The sequence below is a fragment of the Mustela lutreola genome, chromosome 2 (genome assembly GCF_030435805.1).
Source record: "Mustela lutreola isolate mMusLut2 chromosome 2, mMusLut2.pri, whole genome shotgun sequence".
In the NCBI taxonomy this organism is placed as follows: domain Eukaryota; kingdom Metazoa; phylum Chordata; class Mammalia; order Carnivora; family Mustelidae; genus Mustela; species Mustela lutreola.
In genome coordinates, this window is record NC_081291.1 from 196,885,825 (window position 1) to 196,895,028 (window position 9,204).

Here is a 9,204-nt window from a genome sequence, read left to right on the forward strand (position 1 = left end):
TGGCCAACTTCAGAATTGTCCTTTCGATTTTAAATCCACATACCAACAGAGATGATCATTTTAAGTCTCTCTTGGTTGGGAGCTTCAAGGGAGACTGTGTAGAGAGCATCTTTTCTGATTTCAAATGAAGAGATACACAAAAACTACCAAAGTCAAGGCATCTCATAAAGAAAAAGATGAACTGTCATCACTACAGAGACCCAACTGAAGTCGAATGCCAAGGAAGAGGAAGAGAGGGGCCTCGTCCTCTTCGCTAGTCAGCACAACCTTCCCTTCATGTTTGTATCCACAGCAGTGGCTGCCTCCTGGTCTGGTGTTTACATAAAGATGAGAGGCAACTTACTCTGGCTCCACGCTGGCCCAAGGCAGAGCTGGCAGCAGCAGGTAACAGGCACCTGGACGGGGCTTCCCACGGGCCATCAGGGGTTCTAATCAGCTTCTCTTAGCCGGCAGATTTTGAACAGTGGGTATGTTCCAAATGTGTCAGGGCATATTTTTCAAACATCACTGCGGATTCATTTGTTATGTCTTGCCTTTTTTTAGACCTTGACGATAAAGGGACATTTTTAACCAAGGAAGGGAAAGAGAAGCTAGTGCACATTGATGTTTTATGACATGCTAGGATCCACAGTGAGATTAACCTATTTCTTTGAGATCTTTGGGGCCCTATTATCTGCGACTCCTTGTTATTTTCCTTTCCACAACTGCAATTATATCTCCAAAGGGGGAGGATTCAAACTACACTTTCATGTTTATGTGTTCTGAATTCTAACATATTTCAAAGTGTGTACCTCAAGGTGGACTTTGAGAAAACACAGGGCTCTGTACTCTGCTAAAAGTGTGTGTGTGTGTGTGTGTGTGTATGTGTGTTCTACTTAGAATATATATACCTCAGGCTTGAGAAATTTACCTTTTCTTTATTACTCCCCTCAGGCCAGTAAATACTTGATTCTTAAATTTTCACACACACATAAACAAGACACAGATCTCTCATGTAGTTTGTGCATGTTTACAGGAGTTTGCACCTGCCCTGGAAAGGTATTTGCAGAACATTAAAGTGGATTCCTTTGTCTTTCATTCATTTTTCTAGGCAGCAGGACAGGATTTCTAAATTTCTTAGGGCTTCTGGGACAGATGACTGCAAACTTGGTGACTTCAAACAACAGTAACTTATTCTCTTAATGTTCTGGAGACCGGACATTCGAAATCAGTTTCACTGGGCCAAAATTAAGGTGTTAGCGGGGCTGCCATCCCTTAGGAGGCTCTAGGGAAGAATCTGTTCCTTGTTTCCTCTAGCTCCTGGTGGTTACTGGCATGCCTTGGTTTGTGGCTCCAGCAATCCAGTTTCTGACTCCGTGATCTCATTGCCTTCTCTTCTTCTGCCTGTGTCAAATGTCCTCTCTGTGATTATATTTCTCTAAGAACTCTTGTGATTATATTTCACACCCATCTGGATAATCTGTGATAATCTTCTCATTTCCAAATCCTAAGCTTAATCACAAGGTGTTTTGGGAAGGAAGAGAAGTTTCTGGGGATGGACTGGTGAAGGAGTGCCCAGGGCCAGGAGCTGTTTGTCAATAAAGCATTTTTATAAGGTGGGTGCTGGTAAATCAGAAATTGTAAGTAAATCCTGAAAACAACCAAACAAAGTAGGTATCTACTAAAGAATTCAAGAGCAATTACATAAATTTACAATGACCTAAACCAAAACTCTTTTGAGTTGAAATTTGCTTCAAGGTATGTTTAGGTTCAAATGAAACATCCCATTTTGGAAAGAGAAGAGAAGATTTAATCATACAAACTGAAAAATCAAATACAAAGTTAAAAAAATTTTTTAAAAGGAGCACCTGCATGGTTGGCGCCATCCATTGAATATCGGACCCTTGATCTCAGCTCAGGTCTGGACCTCAGGATTGTAAGTTCAAGCCCTGCATTGGACATGGATCCTACTTAAAAAAAAAAAAAAGTAAATACATAAAACATTAAAAATCATACAACCTGAAATAATATCAGTCAATGTATATGAATAGACAGTTACATGATAGCACAAGTGAATATCTCTCTGTTGTTGCACTGAGCCTTGGTAAAAAGAACTCATCCTCATTTGTGCTGAGTCCTGTGATGTCTTCCTTACAGGGAGCCTATAGAAGTCTGTGTTACAACCAGAATACTTTTGTTTGGATTAGTAAATACTGTTTGAACTCTTAAGTTTAATTAATTTTATCTTCTGCCCTATCGCCTAGAGTCTGTAGAGGGAAGGTAAACTTTAAAATATAATCAAATTAAATTCAGTAATCAAAATATTATTGTTCTAAAAAAAGATTATTGTTCTATGTTCACACAAATTGTAAAATAAAAGTTGATACTGCTGAAAGCTCATCAATATTTCTGGTTCTTCTTCTAGCTACAGGATGCAACTATATTTCCTACACCCCTGAAGTTAAGCTGGCAGAAGCTTTGTTTCACGTAGTATGAAGTGTGGTGCTCAGCTCACCATGCTCTTTAGCTCTGCCATGGTAACCACCGACCTTTTGGGACAGTGACGGCTCCACCACCCCAGGTCCCAAAGCAAGCATCACCACAAACAAAGCCCTGTGCCAACTCAAGTCAGACACGTAGCAAGAATATGAAATAAACTGTGGTTATCAGGCACTGAGAGCTTGGGTTGTGTGATACTGCAGTATCACTCAGCCGAGCCAATTGATACATCCAATGAAATCGATGGGCTTGGAATTGACTGTTAAGCCCTGTTGGTGCACAGGAATGGTGGGAAATTTAAATCACCGGAAGATAAGCTCTGTCTCTGAAAACACATACCAAAAAACAAAAGAAAGTGCACACAAACACTTGTGTATTGATGTTTATAGCAGCTTTATGCATAACTGTTAAAACTTTGGAAGTTCCCATGATGCCCTTCAGTAGGTAACTGGATAAGAAAATGGTGATACATACATACATACAACAGAATATTATTCAATGATAAAAAGAAATGAGCTGTCAAGCTGCAAAAAAGACATAAAAGGAAACTTCAATGCATATTGCTAAGTGAAAGAAGCCAATCCACAGAGGCTATATACTGTGTGATTCCCATTTTACAACATTCTGGAAAAGACAAAACCATGGAGACAGTAAAGTGATCATTGGTTGCCTATCAGTTGTGGGGGAAAATGGGGGATGGAAGCAAAGGTGGATGAGGGGGCGAATAGGTGGGGCATAGGGAATGTTTAAGATAGTGAAATTGTTCTGTATATTGCTATTACAGTGGGTTCATATCATTATATTTCTGTCAAAACCCATAGAAGGTATAATAGAAAGAGTGAACCCCAACGGAGACTATGAACAACAATGAAGACATTATCAATATTAGTTCATCAGTTGTAAAAATGCACTGTATTAATAATAAGAGAAACTGAGTGAGGGAGTGTGGTATGTTGATATGGGGGAATGCTCATACTTTCTGATCTATTCTGTAAACCTTAAACTGCTCAAAAGATTCAGCAAGGGGAAAACAAAAAATAAAATTAAGAATAATTTTATTGAACTAAATTCAAAGAGCCATTTAAATTATTATAAGTTGAATATGAAAGTGTTGGCAGGTTGTTGTATTGAGGTTGATCTGGTGGATTCAACTGTGGAACATTTGATGGGCCAGGAATATTGTCCAGGCAGGATATGAAAAAATAAAAAAAGAAAGAAATGAAATTCTTGGAGAAAAGAGAATAGATTTAGGTAAATTATGGACAATGAGAATGAGGAAAAGAGTCTTTCAAAACAGTATGTGCCAAAAATGTGCCATCTTATGGACAGAAATAAAGCTTTAGCTCAACATTGCTTAAGCAGGTGACTCTGAAGAATGTGGCTTTGAATAATTTGGTGATTAGAAATAAGGTCAGTGGTAAGGACCCACTTTGAAAGTGGGAGCATAAGGCACCCTACAGACCCACACTCCCAAGCAAAACAATATAAACTGATGACTTTTTTTTTTAAATACTCTGAAAATTTTCCTAAGGGCAGTGAGCATTTGTATAAGAAAAATCTCTGTTAAATCTTGGTAAGAACAGTGAGAGTCTATGGCATTGAACCAAGATCGGCACCTTTTCCTCAGCCATGGTTTAGTGGGATGGAAATTACCCTCAAGTTGGGTATGGCTGAGAAGATGAGGATCCCCTCCCCAATTCCTCTTTAAAAGTGTATCTCCGGGCTGCCTGGGTGGCTCAGTAGTTTAAAGCCTCTGCCTTCAGCTCAGGTCATGATCCCAGTGTCCTGGGATCGAGCCCCGTGTTGGGCTCTCTGCTCAGCAGGGAGCCTGTTTCCCCCTCTCTCTGTCTCTACGTGCCTCTCTACTTGTGATCTCTGTCAAATAAATAAATAAAAATCTTTAAAAAAATAATAAAAGTGTCTCTCCTTGGAAGGGCCAGGTCACCAGCATTTCTCATCTCCATAATGCTCTGTGTTACAGAAGCATAATATCAGGCAAGTGCCAAATATCAAGGATCAGTCCTTGACTCTACACAGTCCTTCCTCTACATGGCTTCCACTCTAAGGGAAGAAAGTCTACCCTTGGTGTGGCGGGCCAGGAATGGTGGGCATTGGCTGACCTAACTAACCACTGCTCACTCAGGGGGTAGATGTTTCCCACCAGAAATGGTGACCAAAGAGCCCTAAAGACTATCATTTCTACCCAGAACCCTGCTTTTAAAGCAAGACTGTTAACTGAGAGAAGCAGGCCACTATCTCTGCCCCAGCAATGCAACAATAATGGCTCAGAAATTTTGCCCAGGGGAAGAGGCAAGCCATAAGGGCAGAGAGTTCTGAAAGTCTTCCTTCATTTAGAACAGAGTTAAAGAAGTTCAAGCATCATGAGTTCTTGAAAACAATGAGGATCTTGGTGGTGAGCAACCCTTCGGAGGCTGGTAGCTCCATGAGAACAAAAAGCTAAGCCATAAACCAGCTGTTTACCAGAGAGAATGAGGGCACGAGACTGCTAGGAAGAGCCCTCCCATGGAATAGAACAAATCTCAAAGACTGGCTTCAAAAATTACTCTTGCAAAAGGACCCAAATTTAATTAGATCAGACAATGGAGCTATTTATGCCCCAGGGCATTGTCAAAAACAATAGAGCAAGGATCAAGCAATTAGTGGAGCCTAACAGCTGGATGTGACACCAGAAGAAGCAGACGGTTTAACAGATCAGGGAAAGAGACAGTCCAAGAGAGTCCTGCTCAAGCCAACATTCTAGGGTGCTGGTGCTGAAAGAAATTAAAGCCTGCAATATATGAAAACACACTCCATGTTCATGGATGGGAGGGATTAATCTTGCTAAGGTAATATTCTCCCAAAGCTAATCTACAAATTGAATGCAATCTAAATTCCACCAATCACTGTTGCAGAAATCGACAGTCTTACTCTAAAATTTGGGTATGTAAATTTACAAAACCAACGATAGCCAAAACAATGTTGAAAAAGAAGAACAAATTTGGAGAACTCATACTTGCTTCAAAAATGACCACAAAGCTACAGTAATCAAGATGGTGTGTTACTGCATAGGATAATCATATAAATCAATGGAATAGAATTGAGAGTCTAGAAATTAACCCTCACATTTATGGTCAATCAATTTTATACTGTAACGATGTGCATATGTGGCTATGTCCAAGCCAAATTTTAGTTGGTTGTCCATTTTCTTTTTGAAAGAGTGACTACAGCAACAACTATTGTAGCACAATTATTCATAATAGCTAAAAAGGAAAACAACCCAAATGTCCAGCGACTGATAAATAGATAAAAATGTGGCATGTATAAAATGGGAAATTATTCAGAAAAAAAAATAATAATGCTGTACTGATACATGCAACAACATGGATAAATCTTGAAAACATTAAGTTAAGTGAAGGAAGCCATTCACAAAAGATCATATATGGTTCCATTTATATGAAATGTTTAGGATATATAAAAATCTACAGAGACAGAAACTAGATTTAGTAGTTAATCTAACACAATGGGAAGAAACGGAGTTTGTTTTGGGGGGGTGAGGAAAATGTGTCTAGAGATTATAGTGACTATACATATACTAAAATTCGTTGAATTATATACTTCAGATTGGTCTATTACACAGTATGTGATTGTACAGTATGTATCTATTATATTTTAGAAAGAGAGAGGGAGAGAGATTGAGAAAGCAATCTGATAAATATAAGAATAGGATGCTCTGGCCTATCTCCCTGCTTGAGTGAGTTCACTTGCTGATCACAAGGAGCTCTAAGTTCTCTATGATCCCATTCACCTACTGGCATCAATGTCATCATTATTTTAGGAAGTTATGCTTTGACTATTGCAAGACCCTGGCTTCTTGGAACCTTCCTCAGATGACTATCAGTCACAATTTTGAGGAAAAGAAAATCCTGGAGTGTATAGTGTGATCGCTTCGTCTTGAATACTCTTCTGCTAATCCTTAAGGCCATTTGGACATACAACAAGCATGATTTAAACTGAGACCTTATTTCTTCTCTTGGGGCTGGGAACAGGCAAGGTAGTTTTTCTGAATAAAATGCAATAATTAAAAATTAAAATTTTTATTATGTTAATTTTATATCTGAATAAAAGGAAATTACATGCATCTGCCCAGTTCCACACATGAAAAATGAACTTCTGCTTTCACATCAATATAACACAATTTTTTATTCAGCACCTAACAAATCACTGAATGTATGTATGTATTACTTTACAATACTCTTAAAACATGGTGATTTGGTCTTATACCTAAGTTGACACCATCAAAGCATTCTGATGTATGAATATTAATTTGGATGGACTAGTTCATATGTTGCCCTGGTTTCTTGCATTTCCACGCCATAGGGACCCAGACTGCCTTGAGAACCGGAAATAGCTTAATGCTAATTCCAGCTCCTTCCCTGATGAGGGTTTCAGCATCAAGGAGTTAGTTGTACCACACTCCCCAAGACAACATGTTTTGCCTGGCTTTGATTTTGTAGAGTTCGAGAGTTCCGACAAATGTAGCCCTCTGGAACATAAACACATTCATGACTGGCAGGAGAAGCCATGAATTCTTGCCTCAGGCCTATCTCAGCAAAGTGATGCTTGGAAGGGTTGAGAGCTTCTTGGCTACAAGGCACAACTTCTAAGATGCTCCCTGCTCTTTGGAGGGAGGTACAGTACAACAGGTTATTAGACTTTTACTGGTCAAACCCCCAATTTCCATTCTGCTTTCAAGAACCAGTTTCTTTATCAGGAATTTCTTAGCAGGTCACATTTCTGTGGATAGAGAAGGCAGAAGGAAGAATACACGGGCTGGACCACAGAGATCACGAGCTCTGGGGCTAAAGGTGGCTGAGGAGGCTGGACATTGTTTCAGGGAAATGGACCCGTTCCTACATAAATAACTTTGTTCATGTCTCAGACTGGTGCGTGGGGGTCGGGGGGCAGCCTTTCATTTTGTGTGTGTATGGCAAAAAAATGTATTTGTGTATTTCATTCGTTTTCTGACGAGGTACACCTTTATTGAATTAGCTGCTTTGTATCAGGATTTGGACTTGCTACCGAAGGTCAGACTTAGAAGACACATTTCTCGCCTTTGGAAGAATACAAGGCATGTTGGCAAGTACTCTAAGGATTGCAACAAAGGAGGCCCGCACAAAGCATTATGGGATTACAGAGGCCTGAAGGGGCTCTGCCCTAGAGGACCCGCAGACGAAGGGCTTCTTTGAGGAGGTGATATTTCTTAAGTTGTAAAGACAAGTACAAGTTTATAAAGCCGGGGGTGGGGACAAAAGGGCAGAGGGAGGTGTTTTAGGCAATGTTATATGATTGAAAGGCGCTGATGCCAAGAAGGCAGATGTGTTCCCTGAATAGTGAATTCTTCTTGGGAAGGTATGAACATCATAATGTTCTGTGATGATGGGCAGAAAGGTATTAGCTGGTGGGAGAAGGAGCTAAATGGGAAAACGCAGGCAGGGCCAGAAGTCAGAAGGCATGCTACCAGATGGAACAGGGCTGGGTGGCACACCCAGTGGGGTGCTGACAGTCTTAAAAGGATTCTCGGTTCGATTGTAAGATTAGCTATAATGGCTGCCACAGGCAACGCTTTCAGTCTTCAGAGAAACCTGCGGTTTACTAAGAAAACCATCTAACTATTTTGTCCTTAAATTATTTCATGTTAATTAGCTAAGAGAAAATAAAATCTCCGTGTATTCGCACTTCGGCTCTCCTCTGTGGTCCAGCTGGTGGTTTTAGAAAAATATAGGCTAGGGGCATCCACCCGGGAGAGGCCACATCCTTTTACAGAAGTGATTTCACAGGGGGATGCTGGATCAGCAGATAGGACTACAGCACACAGTCCAGAAAGGTCATAAACTTCTCTCAAAGTTTAGAGCACCTCCCAATGAAACTTGGTAAAAGCAAAGACTGGAAAACAGAATTTGTCTAGGTATATGAATCACTGAAAAGGCTGTAAGACTGCTTGGAATGACTCAAAAATCCTCTTGCTCTGACTGCAGAAATACACGATTTTAAAAAACCAGGTTTGTTTGTTTGTTTGTTTTTAAGAAGAAAAAGAAAATTAAATAAAACCTTGGTTTATATAGTTATTGTCAGACACTCAGGGGAGCTCTTGAGTGCAGCAGCACTTCCTCAGGACTGATTTATTAAGTTTTCATTTATTTATTTACTTGTTTACTTATAAGTTTATAAGATTCAGATTTTATTTCCAATATTCTGCTAAAACTAAAGAATACATTAATACTGGTTTTTCAGAGGAGTCTTTAACTTACCGAGGAAGATGCACCTTAAAAATGTTGTAAATATTACTTTACCAACCATTGAGAGAAACATAGTTCATGCTAAATGATACCAATAGCTCCCTCCACCAGCCCTTATGAGGTGCATGTTTGATACCTCTCTTAGCTTCATGGAATAAACACAAAGTGACATGTTTAATAACAAACATTTGAAACCTACTTTAATACATATATATGTGTATTAAAGTAGTATACTTTAGTAGTATATATAAAGTAGTATACTTTAGTAGTATATATATATATATATATAGAGAGAGAGAGAGAGAGAGAGAGATAGATAAAAATTATCTATAGATGATATCTATATCTATATCTAAAACCAAATAGGACACAGTTTAGTGATATCAGTGGTGGGAAAAAATTCTGATAATTAAAGACTTCATATTTAAGT